This window comes from Hordeum vulgare, chromosome 3H (assembly GCF_904849725.1).
Source record: "Hordeum vulgare subsp. vulgare chromosome 3H, MorexV3_pseudomolecules_assembly, whole genome shotgun sequence".
Lineage (NCBI taxonomy): Eukaryota > Viridiplantae > Streptophyta > Magnoliopsida > Poales > Poaceae > Hordeum > Hordeum vulgare.
This window is the reverse complement of record NC_058520.1, coordinates 607,389,576-607,404,758: the sequence shown is the minus strand read 5'-3', so window position 1 is coordinate 607,404,758 and position 15,183 is coordinate 607,389,576. Positions and strand designations below refer to the sequence as shown.

General features: G+C 43.7%; 1 pseudogene; it reads right to left on the bottom strand.

Moving 5' to 3' along the window:
• Positions 1-380: 380 nt before the first annotated feature.
• LOC123442241 lies at positions 381-828 on the bottom strand (annotated as a pseudogene).
• Between the last annotated feature and the right edge of the window lie 14,355 nt (positions 829-15,183).

Below are 15,183 nucleotides of genomic sequence, written 5' to 3'. Positions count from 1 at the left end.
TACTGCGGGATGAATAAACCTTTGTTATTCTAGCCAAGTGATATGCTGAACGGACCGAAAATGTACCAGACCGAGTATGAGGCCACGAAACAAAATCATTCTCACCAAAACGACTGATATGAAGTTGAAGCACTTGTTCCGCCACTGCAGCATCTACCATTAAGTAGGACGGATGTAGGTCTACCATTACGGGACAATTGTACATAAACCACACCGTTTATGTATAATCGTACACAATTTTATCCAGAATTCCGTTACGGGACAATGGTACATAAACACCATATAGCGGCGATCAGGCTGCTATAGCGAGACTAGCTAGCCGGCTATGAAAACTTTGATCTTAATTACTATGGATAAAATTGTACATGGATAAAATTGTACTATGGGATGTTGACTTGTTTAGTAATTAACGGGGCGAATGTGCCGACCTCACCGACGCGTTCCCTGTTCTTGTGCTGCTTATTAACCTCCTTCTTGTAGTACGCTTGCCCATGCTCAGCCTCCGCCGAAACACTCCTTGGTGGTGTACGCTGTGGTCTTACCGTCGTCGTGCCCGTAGCTGTGGACGTGCCCATGCGCCAGCCTGCCGGAGTCGAAGAGCCCGTGGGTGGTGTTGGAATACATGGTCCTGCCACCGCCGCCGTGGCCTTGCCCGTCCATGCTGTTGTCCAAGCACTCGACTTCAGTGATAGTATTGGAGTACATGTTGGTCCCGCCATGGCCATGACCGTTACCGTGGCCGTGCTTGCGGGTGTCGTAGCACTCCGCGGTGGTGGAGTACAGGGTCCTGCGGCCGTCGAAGCACTCCTCTGTGTTGGAGTAGGACATGGGCATACACTAGTAGAAAACGGCCTTTGGCCGGGACCCTTTAGTTCCGGGACTAAAGGCCCGGCCACGTCGTCCCAATTCCCTATGCCTCCCTCGAGGCTATAGTCCCGGCCCGTAAGGAACCTTTAGTCCCGGTTTAACCGGGACTAAAGGGCTACGCGGTGGGCAGCCCGCATGTGCGCCACCTTTAGTTCCGGTTTGTGTCTCAAACCGGGACTAAAGTCCTCTGCCTATATATAGCACAGCCCCCCTCTCCCCACTTCGTTGCATTTTTCTTGGATCGAGGATTGTGGGTGGGTGCTTGCTCTCCACTTTTTTTGATGCACTAGAGGTGTTTGTTGAAATGTGTGTTAGAGTGATGCCGCTTCAGTTCACCGAACACAACTACGATATGAGATGCCCGAGCCACGCTTAAACCTCTTCCTCTTTATTTCTACTTATTCTAAAAGGTTAGCAACTATATTTCCTCGTTTAGACCGTGCGGTACTAATTTTTAGGATCGTGGTTGTATTTGATATACTGTCGTATAACGCAGAGATGAGCCATCCATGGATATACGGTGATCGACGCACAACCGCTTACAGAGAAGGTGTGCATTCTTTTCGAGATGTAGCCGATGCGAACAAGCATGGTGGTGGCTTTATGTTTTGTCCATGTGTTGAATGTCGGAATGAGAAGGATTACACTTCCTCAAGAGTCATTCAGAGCCACCTGCTTCGGTCCGGTTTTACGTCGGGCTATAATGTTTGGACCAAGCACGGAGAAAGAGGGGTTATGATGGAAGTAGACGATGAAGAAGAAGAGAACGATGATGACAACTACCGATCTATGTTCCCTGAGTATGCTGATACCGCAATGGAAGACAATGAAGAAGAAGATCAGGATGAAGAACGGGAACCAAATGAGCCCGCTGATGATCTTGGCCGGGTCATTTCTGATGCACGGCGAGGTTGCGACACGGAAAAGGAGAGGTTGCAGTTCGAGCAGATGTTACAGGACCACAACAAATTGTTGTATCCAACTTGTGAAGATGGCCAGAAGAAGCTGGGTAGCACACTGTAATTGCTGAAGTGGAAGGCAGAGACCGGTGTGACTGACTCGTCATTCGAAAAGTTGCTAGTACTGATGAAGAAGATGCTTCCAATAAAAGAACGAATTGCCCGCCAGCACGTACGAAGCAAAGAAGCTTGTCTGCCCTCTAGGATTAGACGTGCAGAAGATACATGCATGCCCTAATGACTGCATCCTCTACCGCGGTGAGAAGTACGAGAATATGGATAAATGTCCGGTATGCACTGCATTGCGGTATAAGATCAGAAAAGATGACCCTGGTGATATTGAGGGCGAGCCACCCAGGAAGAGGGTTCCTGCCAAGGTGATGTGGTATGCTCCTATAATACCACGGTTGAAACGTCTGTTCAGAAATAAAGATCATGCGAAGTTGTTGCGATGGCACATGGAAGATCGTATGAAAGACGATAAGTTGAGGCACACCGCTGATGATCGGCAGTGGAGAAAAATCGAGAGAGAGTTCCCGAGATTTGCAGCTGATGCAAGGAACTTATGGTTAGGTCTGAGTACAGATGGCGTGAATCCTTTTGGAGAGCAGAGTTGCAGTCACAGCACCTGGCCCGTTACTCTATGTATCTACAACCTTCCTCCTTGGTTGTGCATGAAGCGGAAGTTCATTATGATGCCAGTGCTTATACAAGGTCCAAAGCAACCCGGCAACGATATTGATGTGTACCTAAGGCCATTAGTTGATGAACTTTTACAGTTGTGGGCCGAACCAGGTGTACGTGTGTGGGACGAGCACAAACAAGAGGAATTTGACCTTCGAGCGTTGCTTTTCGTAACCATCAATGATTGGCCTGCTCTTAGTAACATTTCAGGACAGCCAAACAAGGGATACAATGCATGCACGCACTGTTTGGATCAGACAGAAAGTATATATCTCGACAACTGTAGGAAGAATGTGTATCCGTACAATCGTCGTTTTCTTCCGCCCATGCATCCCTTAAAGAAAAAAGGCAAGCATTTCAATGGTAAGGCAGAACCTCGGGGGAAGCCTGTCATCCGTACTGGTGCTGAAGTATTTGATATGGTCAAAGATTTAAAAGTAATCTTCGAAAAGGGTCCTGGCAGCCAACCTGTTCGTAACGGCCCTGATAAGCGCGTACCCATGTGGAAGAAGAAATCTATATTTTGGGAGCTACCCTACTGGGAAGTCCATGAGGTCCGCTCGGCAATCGACGTGATGCACCTGACGAAGAATCTCTGCGTGAATATTCTAGGCTTCCTGGGCTTGTATGGGAAGTCAAAAGATACACCGGAAGCACGGGAGGACCAGGAACGTCATAAAGGAAGAGATGGCATGCATCCAGGGCAGTTTCAAGGGCGTGCCAGCTACGCTCTTACTAAGGAAGAGAAGGAAATCTTCTTTGAAGTCCTATTCAGTATCAAGGTCCCGACTGGCTTCTCATCGAATATAAAGGGAATCGTAAATATGAAAGACAAAAAATTCCAAAACTTAAAGTCTCATGACTGCCACGTGCTTATGACGCAATTGCTTCCGGTTGCATTGAGGGGAATTCTACCGGAAAATGTTCGCCTGGCAATTGTGAAGGTATGTGCATTCCTCAATGCAATTTCTCAGAAGGTAATCGATCGAGAAAGTTTATCAGGATTACAGATTGATGTGGTCCAATGTCTGGTCAGCTTTGAGTTGTTGTTCCCGTCATCCTTCTTCAATATAATGATACACCTCCTAGTTCACCTAGTCGAAGAGATTAGAATTCTCGGTCCTGTGTTTCTACACAATATGTTCCCCTTCGAGAGGTTCATGGGAGTCTTAAAGAAATATGTTCGTAACCGTGCTAGGCCAGAAGGAAGCATCTCCAAGGGCTATGGAACAGAGGAGGTCATTGAGTTTTGTGTGGACTTTCTTCCTGACCTTAAGCCGATTGGTGTTCCTGAATCTCGGTATGAGGGTAGGCTGACAGGAAAAGGCACACTAGGAAGGAAAGCAAAAGTATGTATGGACGGACATTCTTTCTCTCAAGCACACTACACAGTTCTACACAATTTCACCGTGGTGGCTCCATATATCGTGAGACACAAGAATATTCTACGCTCCGAAAACCCGGGGAAGGCTGACTCTTGGATTAAAGGGGAACACGAGAAGACTTTCGGTAGTTGGTTGCAGACACATCTCATGAATGACGACATCGTTGAAGATGAGCTGTACTGTTTGGCCAGGCCACCTTCTTCGACTATATGTACTTTCCAAGGGTATGAGATAAATGGGAATACATTTTACACGGTTGCCCAAGATAAAAAGAGCACCAACCAAAATAGTGGTGTCCGCTTTGATGCAACAGACGAGAATGGGCACTGTTTGGAAACATATTACGGGTACATAGAGGAGATATGGGAACTTGACTATGGACCTACTTTTAAGATCCCTTTATTTCAGTGCAAATGGGTGAAGCTGACAGGAGGCGGGGTAGTTGTAGACCAAAAGTACGGCATGACAACAGTGGATCTCAACAATCTTGCGTACATGGACGAACCATTTGTCCTAGCCAATGATGTCGCTCAGGTTTTCTATGTGAAGGACATGTCTACATTAACGAGAAAAAGAAATCAGCAAAAGAAGATATTGTCCGATGAGCCAAAACGCCACATAGTTCTTTCAGGGAAAAGAAACATCGCGGGAGTAGATGACAAGACAGACATGTCAGAAGATTATAATAAGTTTCATGAAATTCCGCCCTTCAAAGTGAAAACTGACCCAAGCATCCTACTGAATGATGAAGATTCTCCATGGCTACGACCCAGAAGAAAACAGAAATAATATATAGGAATATTGATGCAATAATGTAATAATGTATTAAACCTTTTATGTAATGCATGTATGGAATGTACTAAATTTCGAACACTTTTCATTTTCATACTATCCATGTAAGAGATGAGTTCTCGTTCGAAACCCTGATACTTCAAGAGAGATTGTTCGTTTTGTACACGAAATGCATCCAGTTTTTTTGGTAGCCCTCTCAACTTTTTAACACATGCTATGTGGGTGAAATGATGATATCATGCCAACTTTCAACATTTTCAGAGTTCATTTGTAGTGCTTTTCAATTTCAGGGTCAACTAGCTCAAAAAAAATAAGTTAATGCACGAAATATACCAAATGAAGTCAGAAATTGTTGAAATTTTGTGATGTGCCTTTGAATGGTGCATTTTAAACACACAAAAAGTATGGAGTTCAAATAAGTTCAAAAAAATGAAATCCCTTTGTAAGAGATGAGTTCTCCTTCGAAACCCTGATACTTCGAGAGAGATTGTCCGTTTTGTACACGAAGTGCATCCAGTTTTTGTCGTAGCCCTCTCAACTTTTTAACACATGCTATGTGGGTGAAATGATGATAGCATGCCAACTTTCAACATTTTCAGAGTTCATTTGTAGTGCTTTTCAATTTCAGGGTCAACTACCTCAAAAAAAAAAGTAAATGCACGAAATATACCAAATGAAGTCAGAAATTGTTGAAATTTTGTGATGTGCCTTTGAATGGTGCATTTTGAACACACAAAAAGTATGGAGTTCAAATAAGTTCAAAAGACCATTGCAGAACATATGACCAAATTAATACAAGTTCATCATCACATTAAAGCCAAAGAACAGTAGTGATCAAATGTTATTATTGCAAAAAATAAATACATAAAGTGTTGTCATAAAACAACATACAACTATGTAAAACATTTAAATGCAACAACAAACGCGATCAAAATCGCAGCTAAGGTAACAATTGACCCAACAGCATAATGATACCAAGCCTCTTTATCAATGGCATATTTTCTAATATTCCTAATCTTCAAGCGCATTTCATCCATCTTCAAGCGCATTGCATCCATCTTCAACCGCATCGCATCGATCTTCATCTTGCGATCATCGATGACATCGGCGACATGCAACTCCAGTTCCATATTCTTATCCTCAATTATTTTCAATTTTTTCTTCAAGTATTTGTTTTCTCTTTTAACCAAATTTAACTTCTCGACAAGAATTTTTATGTGGATTGGAATTTCCGGTTCACATACCTCCTAGATTAAAAAAATATGTCACATTGGTCGTCATAATTGTCATAAACACTAAATAAAACAAATAGTTATAAAAGATAATATATACCACATCCGAATCATAGACAGGACGAGGGCCGACGGAGGCGGATACCAAAACCATCGCACTATATAATAACAAAAAATAATGAAAGTGAGTAATTTATACAAGTATGTATCTAAATCATACAAGTAAGATTTTTTTGATTTTAAAAAGAAGATAAGAACAAGAGGCTCACCACGGTGGTGCTCGCAGTTGGTGCACGGCCAAACCTAGACAAATATTAAGGAAAATGGAGCTTGGAGGTCGAGCTTGGAGAGGAGAAAGCTTAAGTAGAGTGGCTCGGGCATTTCATCGAATACATCATGTGCATGAACTAGAGTGGCAAGAGCATGGAATGGTCACACTTCAACAACCAAAAAACAGGGGATATGGCGGGCAGGGGCGAGGGTTTATATAGGCAAAACTTTAGTCCCGGTTCGTGCCACACCCCGGGACTAAAGGCCACTGCTTCCCGCCTTCTTGGCTGCCGAAAAAGGGTCTTTAGTCCCGGGTCGTGGCTCCACCGGGGACTAAAGACCCCCTTTAGTCCCGGTTCTTGCCACGCCCCGGGACTAAAGGCCCCTTTTTCCCGCCTTCTGGTCTGCCCAAAAAGGGTCTTTCGTCCCGGGTCGTGGCTCCATCCGGGACTAAAGGGGTCTTTAGTCCCGGTTCGTGGCTCCACCCGGGACTAAAGATCCATCTGTATAAGCGGGAGTTAGAAAATTTCGAACCCAAATCGTCCATTTTCTCTTCTTCTTCCTCTCGTTCTCGTGCCCGGCGCGGCAAGCGACGAACTCGACGACGCCGTCAGGCTGCCCGTCGTCCTGCTCGCCGCCGCCTGCCGTCCTCCTCGCCGCGCGCCGCCCTCCTCGTCGCGCGTCGCCGTCCTCCTCGCCGCGCGCCGTCGACACCTCCGGCCGGTAAGCTCCACGCCCCCTCCTCCCCAACACTTCGGCCAAGAAGAAAAAGGAGAAGAAAGGAAGAAAAAGGAGAATAAGAAGAGGAGGAGAAGAAAAGAAGAAAAAGGAGAATAAGAAGAGGAGGAGAGGAGAAGAAGAGGAAAAATATAAGAAGAGGAGAGGAGAAGTAGTAGAAGAAGAGGAGAAGTAGAAGAAGAGGAGAAATAGAAGAAGAGAAAAAATTAGTTTAGGGTTAGAAGAAGAAGAAATATTTTTTTGTCATTTAATTTTGCTATTGTATAGTGTATATGCTTAAGTGTTAATAGTGTTTCTTAGATTATTGCTATTGTATATGCTTAAGTGTTAATAGTTTAATTTTTCTATTGTATATGCTTAAGTGTTAATAGTTTATTTTTAGCAAGAAAATTAATAGAACTAGTTTAATTTTGCTATTGTACATGCTTAAGTGTTCGGGACTCGGCTCCGCCCGGCTGGTATTTTAGAGTTTAGGTTCTAGCCAAGACCCGGGACTAAAGGTCCTCCTATATAAAACGAGCCTTCGAAGTTTTCGCCCGGCTAGTTTGTTAGTTTATTAGTTAATCAAATGTCCGTTTTAGGCAGAACTATGGATCCACATATCAGGAACCTCGAAGAGGAAGAACTTCTCGAAGATATAATCAAAGACGGCCCCGACGTTGAACCAGCTGAATCTCCGACGTCATATCTAAACGACTCCGGATATGGAATGGAGGTCGAGCGACACGAAGATGAAGCCGATGGGGCAGGAGATAGGTCCAATGACGGAGAAGGTGATAGCTCCACTAATGGAGAAGCCGGTGGAGAAGCCGGTGAAGAAATAATAAAGTCCGGCGAGGTATACATATGAAGTTCGACAATCACTTGTAATATGTGAAAAATATTGGAGATAGCTCTATATTGTATACATATACATTTATTTGACGAATGTTTCTCCTTCTTAGGCCTCCACATCGACCAAATCTATGAAATGAGGCTCGACTAGAAAGTTGGATGCACGGACGCATTACACCTTTGAGGTGATAATGCCTATGGGCGAACCCAAACTTCCTAAGAATGCTGCTGACACATTCAAGAAGCAATGCGGAGTTCTCGTTAGAGATCACGTCCCGATCAGCGTTCGGGAGTGGAACAAGCGCAAAGGGGCAGCCGATAGTGACTATGTCGCCGAAAGGTACAAAGATAATCTTTGGAATGATCTCATGTCACATTTCAACCTGCCAGAATGTGAGAATGAAGACGCCGCAGACAAACTGAGGGCCAAAGTCAAGCAGTGGACTCTAAAGAAGATGGCCGAACTGTTCCGTAGCTGGAAGATGAAGCTATGGAAAAACTATCTGGAGACAAAGAAAATGCCAGTATTCGAGGGGTATCTAGCCAAGCAGGCGAATCACTGGAAGGAATTTCAAGAGTACAAGGAGCCAGAAGATGCCCAGGCATTATCAGAAAAGAACAAGATAAATGCTGACAAGAAGAAATATCACCACAAGCTAGGGCCAGGGGGCTATGAGACTGCCATCCCAAAGTGGGAAAAGAAAGAGCAAGATCTGATAGATAAAGGCATCGTACCTGAACCACTCCGTGATGAGTGAGAATTGAGAGCAAGAAATTGGTTCCTTGCGCATGGTGGGTCGTACGACGAAACAACAGGGGACCTCATCTGCAATGACAATCTTAGGATACCCAGGGAGAATTGGAAAAGGATAGTGAAAGAAATTAAGGAGGGACAAAGAAAGTTCACTGCAGATAGAGATAAAGATTTGCTCACACTGGTCCTCGGCAATGACGAACATGGAGGACGAACGCGAGGCTTCGGTCCACCTTACCCGTGGTGGCTTGGGTTTGCCAGAGACCAAGACACTTACAGAAGCCGAGAGAGAGCAAAGAAGCGGCAGCAGGATGAGGAGAATGAGAAGTTCAACCAGTTGCTTGCCAGGATTAACGAGCAACAAAAGTAGATTGATGAGCTTAGAGGAGTACCGCGCCAGGAAGATCCTGCACTTGATATTACCGGAGCCCCATCTAAGCGGAAAAGCAGCGTGGCTGAATCTGAGGCCCCGCCCGACGATGAACGAAGAATGATAGAGGGCGGTCCCGGCTACCCCGTGGATGGAATCAAGGAGTCAACATCATGTGAACTCCATCAGAAATTCAAGAACATATTCATGAAGGTGGCCGTCGGACAAGCTTTACCTTCTGGCCCTGATGCACGCTGGCATGGCCGTGAGATTCCAACTGGCTTTGCTAAAGTCGGGGTGGATGAAATCATGACGGGGTTTAATGATATGGAGCTCGACATAGCTGGACCCGAAGATGAGAGGACACTCGGAGAAGTACTGGGTGGAGTCATCCTATGGGACAAGAACTACATCAAGCTTCCAGGCTCGGCCCCAAGGACAACACCGCCTCCGAGTCGTCGCAGGTCACCTACACCTCCATTACCTCCAAGCCCTCCACATGAGGTCGGCCAGCACAACACGAGTCCATCTCGATCACCGCCGCCGGACTTTGGTCGTCCGTCTTCGCCGCCGCCCGCTCCGGATACAAAGCCTGAGCCTGCCACGGATACAAAGCGGGAGCGTGCCACCAAGAACGCTCCGCCGCCGCCCACTCCGGATACAAAGCCTGAGCCTGCCACGGATACAAAGCGGGAGCGTGCCACCAAGAACGCTCCGCCGCCGCCTGCTCCGGATACAAAGCCTGAGCCTGCCACGGATACCAAGTGGGAGCGTGCCACCAAGAACGCTCCGCCGCCGCCCGCTCCGGATACAAAGCCTGAGCCTGCCACGGATACAAAGCGGGAGCGTGCCACCAAGAACGCTCCGCCGCCGCCCGCTCCGGATACAAAGCATGAGCCTACCACGGATACAAAGCGGGAGCGTGCCACCAAGAACGCTCCGCCGCCGCCCGCTCCGGATACAAAGCCTGAGCCTGCCACGGATACAAAGCGGGAGCGTGCCACCAAGAACGCTCCGCCGACGATTCCTAAGCCACAGAGCACCCCAAAGCGCAAACGGTCGCCCCTCCCAAAGGTACGTCATGCTAATCTTCCTATCGGACCTTATGATCGTACCCCCTTCCATCACAGTATGACTTACACCATAAGCCTGATGACTATACACGCACATTGCAGAAGGAAGTGAAAAAGAGCAGATCACGTGCAAGCCCTCCACATGACGTCGGCCAGCACAACACGAGTCAATCTCGATCACCGCCGCCGGACTTGGGTCCTCCGTCTCTGCCGCCGCCCGCTCCGGATACTAAGCGGGAGCGTGCCACCAAGAACGCTCCGCCGACGATTCCTAAGCCACGGAGCACCCCAAAGCGCAAACTGTCGCCCCTCCCAAAGGTACGTCATGCTAATCTTCCTATATGAGACCTTATGACTTACACCATAAGCCTGATGACTATACACGCACATTGCAGAAGGAAGTGAAAAAGAGCAGATCACGTGCAAGTGCAAGTGGGAGCAAATCAAGTTCAACTACAAGCAAGAAAAAATCAGACGTTCCTCAGCTTGGACAACAGGCCAAACAGTCGATCCCACCCCTCAAGGTGTTAACCGAGAATGTTCCCCCTTCGGTGCAGGGGCTAGCTTTAGAAAGTGCAAAGGAGTTGGCGGCTGCATGTGGTGTCTCGGTTGAAGAATTGTTGTCTTTCCAAGACGATAAGATACCCAAGGCTGTGGTAGCCCCTAAGCCACAGTTTGTCATGGGTGACCTTTGGTCAGCAAAGATGATCTCCCAACAAATATGCGTTACTTGCATCAATGGTACTTAAGTGAATCAAAGAATGGGATAACGATGATCGTGCTGAGTGTCCCACAGGAGTACTACAGCCGCCCCGAACAAATCCATATCGACTTTGATGAACTCTTCCAGATGTACAATGGCGACGCCCTCGACAAATCGCTTATGAGTTGCTATTGTTTGTAAGTTTTTAAATTCGTTGTCTACATATAACTTGTTTAGTTATTTTAATTCATTGTCTATATATAACTTGTACTCTATTATGCAGAATGAAGATTCTGGATTGTAAAAGTAAGAGCATCCTAAATATTGGGTTTATTGACCCAGATAAAATACATATAGCGACGCTAACTGATAAACCTTCCAAGGAGACGGAGGAAAACCTTCTAAGGTTTTTAATAGATCAAAATTTCTGTGACCACATACTGTTTCCATACAACTTCAGGTGAGGGTCTTTACTCTGTTGTGTCCATTCACTTATAAGTGTAATTGATAAGTTACTGACACACACACACACACACACACACACACACATATATATATATATATATATATATATATATATATATATATATACATGTGCAGCTTCCATTGGATTCTGTTGGACATTCAAATTGATAAGGGAAGAGTTGATGCCTTCGACCCATTATCGAGACCCTTGGAACAGTTCCAAAGCCCGCAAGACATGCTCCAAGGGTAATTTTAATCATTCTTGTGCTCTATCGGTCTCTTTCGATGATTTTCTGATATATCAATTAATGAAAAACTTAGCAAATCATTATCCTTGTCGGACAGGGTTTGGAAGCGGCTCAAGTGCGTGACTCCCGGTAACTTTCATGAGAAGCTGACCTTTAGAGCGGCTCAGGTAAGTAGTAGTATGATATACTTCTATTAATTTTCAATACATTTATGATGCTAGATTATTATTTTGATTATATATATTCTATTCTCGTAAAGTGCGACCAGCAGCCACGGGGAACGCATCTATGCGGATACTATGTTTGCGAGACCATTCGCACGTTTACCTCTGAGCACAAGGATCACAGATTCGACGTAAGCAATGAACATTCACACCTCTATTTTTACCCGTCATTCTTTGTTATCATGACTGATATTCATATTCATCTCCTCTTCTTATATAGCACACGGCCATGACGACGAAGGTCCTACCAGAGCAACGCACGATTGCTGTTGCAGAGGAGCTTGCGACCTTTCTGAGGACGAAAGCTATAGATGACAAAGGACGAGTTAGTATAGCTAGGGGCCATTACTGATGTTCGTCCATGTAATCGAATAGACGGGCTCTAGTCCCGATAATTCAGATCTCCATGTAATTGTATATATATGCTCGCTTGTAAGATAAGTTAATCTTATATATATATATATGCATAATTATTTCTATTTAAATTATATGAAAACTAATTCCCGAACACCAAACGAGGCACCACGTTAATCTCCCGAACACCTAAACCCTAAAACCCTGAAACCCAAAAATATTTTCATTCAAAAAAACCCCCAAAAATAAGCAAAATCTAAAAATCTTTAGTCCTGGTCTATGTAACGAACCGGGACTAAAGGGCCTGCTCCTGGGGCGCTACGAGGCGACCACGTGGAGCACCTTTAGTCCCGGCGTGTAACAGGACCGGGACGAAAAGGTTAGGCCTTTAGTCCCGCCCCTTTAGTCCCGGTTGATGAAACCGGGACTAAAGCCCCTTACGGGCCGGGGCTAAAGGCCCCGTCCCCACTAGTGAGGCCGCCATGCTAAGAGCAGGTGGTGGTGCTGACTGCTGAGCTAACTAGGGTGATGGGTGCAGGTACGTGTTGATGCTTGCTTGCTTGGCTGTCACAAATGTGCCGAGGAAGGGATGTATTTATAGCAGGACGACTGGCAGTGAAAGGAGACGACGGACGGTGGGATTAATCGGAGAGCAAACGTTATGCCATGATCGCATCTATTATTGAAAAATCATTATTTGGGACTGTAGTTGTGAAACATGTCCAGCATCATTTTGTCACTGCCGACATGTGTTATATACATGAGAGTGGATTTTCAGCTCCGGCATGCCTAGCCACCCTCTATAAACAGCACAATCAAAATAAATAGAATCAGAAAATCAAAAACTTTGCAACATCAAAGATGATTTAAAAACTCTGAAACATTTCCGTGCTTCAAGTTTTGAGCACTTTTAGTGCTGAAATCAGAAACTTCTTTATACACCTTTTTCTACATGATATTTTAACACAAAAATTTACAACAACCTACACAGTTTGACCATCTTTGATTTTTTTAACTTTTTTTTACTGTTTATAGAGGATGTCTAGACATCCGGGAGCTGTTACACATTTCTCTATATACATATATAGGCTTGATATGCAAAACTTGCCAAGATTCATCTTATCAAGTTGTTTTCTTTCGTTTGGGAAATGGTATAGCTGGTAGCACTTTTTTGCAGCACTCAATAAAGATATTCTTCTTTCCGCTCCTTTCAACAGAGCATCCATATCTCTATCTCTAGTACCAAATAAAAACGTTTTTTCTGTACCTATATATCTTTCTCGTCCAATGGTTCTTATTAATAGTTCACCAGATGAGTTAGAGCAACTCTTAACAATTTACTATAACAAAAAATTCACTCTTCACAAACTTTACTTGATGTCTTTACCCCAAATCCAGTTGATGCCTTTCCCAGATGGGAGTGAGCAACTTAGCATACATAAGCATGAGTTAGCTTAGTAATTAAGAAAAACACTATACATGGATTTGCTTTTGTAGAAAGCAAATAGACGGCTAATGAGTTAGCTTAGTAAACCCAAACTATTAGATTTAATAACAAAAGCGTACTTCAATTCTCATGAAAAAGAATATGCCCGCGTGTGAAACATGCAATACAAGGAGATCTCATATTTGGTCAAGAAACATCAGATAACCACAATGGGGTATTGGCAGGGCATTGCTTACTCGCCACACAATTACATATTCTAGGAATCTCAATCTCAGTCCATATGTTGCAAAGAGCAGTGGTTGTGTTGTTTCTTTCACTGCATGTTAGCGTTCAATTCGGCAAAATCATGATTTTATTTCTCTTTTCTCTTTCTACTTTTAAAACAAATTTCTCTTTTTTACTTTGCAATCATGCATTCTTGATATCTTAATTAGCTATGGATATCATACTAGCATAAGACCGATGGCCCGTAATTGATATCTTAATGATATTATTATTATCTCTATTAAAAAAATGCTAAAATCCCCAATCACTCACACCAAAAGACTACAAGAAATCATAAAAAATTCTTTCAAGAAGCGGACTATATGTTCAATATAACAAATGCTATGTCACAATCAAACATATGTAAAACTCATTTGATCACCTTTTATTTGGGTTAACTACGAGGAAGAAATAATGCTCTGAAAATCGGATTCCCCCTTTTTTAGGGGAAAAAAGGGCTCCCGAGGTACACCTATTGGGCACGTCTAGGTATCGCTTTATGTGAAACCTCACAAAGCCTCGCCTCCAGCGTTAGGATAGAGGGGCAGCCGAATAACGTGCTTGGACTGATATTTCTTCATCAGAATTTTCATATTTTTTATTTTTTTGTAGATGTGTTACATTATTCTGAATATATATTTAAAACAATTTAAACAGGTGTTCGAGCGTTGAAAAAAAGTTCACCTCATGAAAATAAATTTATGCGCATGTTAAAAAAAATAGCATTAAAAAATGTTAGTGACCTTTAAAAGTATGTCACGCACTAAAGAATTTTTGTAAGATTTTATTAAATATATGTAGAATGTAAAAATATGACCGTGTAATTAAAAAGATAAACGATGTTTTGGCCCACTCAATAAAGTATGTGAATTTTTTGAAAAAAAATATTAACGCGTTTAAAAAATATTCATGGCATTCGTAAATTATTTTTGTACAATGTAAAAAATTGTTTGCATATTTTAATGAAAATTTTCAAGCCATTTAAAAAATGTTTAAAATGTATGGGAGAAAATCTTCAAAACCTTGGATTTAAGAAAATGAACACCATCTATATAAAAATTGTGAAATATGCATTGAAAAAGTTGACATGTGTTGAGAAAATATTAAAATGGAGGAAATCCGGTGAAGAAGCACAGAAATCAGAAAAAATAAAACACATAGAAGCTTCTAAAACAAGTCAAAACCTGTCACAGAAATTTCTGAAAACCGTTTCCTAGAAAACTATATTGAGCCAGCCACCTAGCGACATCTACCACGTGACAAAGTACCATCTCGATGTAGGCGAGACTTTGCATTGGCGGTGCCTACGGCTCCTCATAAGCAACTACTCGTTCACGTGGGCTGGCAAACGCTAGATTTTTCCTTCCATTCTTGTCGTGTATATTCGAACCAGGGGCCCACATCATCAAGAAAAAAACAATTATTACGCAAGATTTTCTTTTGAAAACTCTTGAAATTTATTCAATTTATTGATTTTATATAAGTCAAGTTCGTCTATCCGGGGGCTTGGTAAGCCCTAT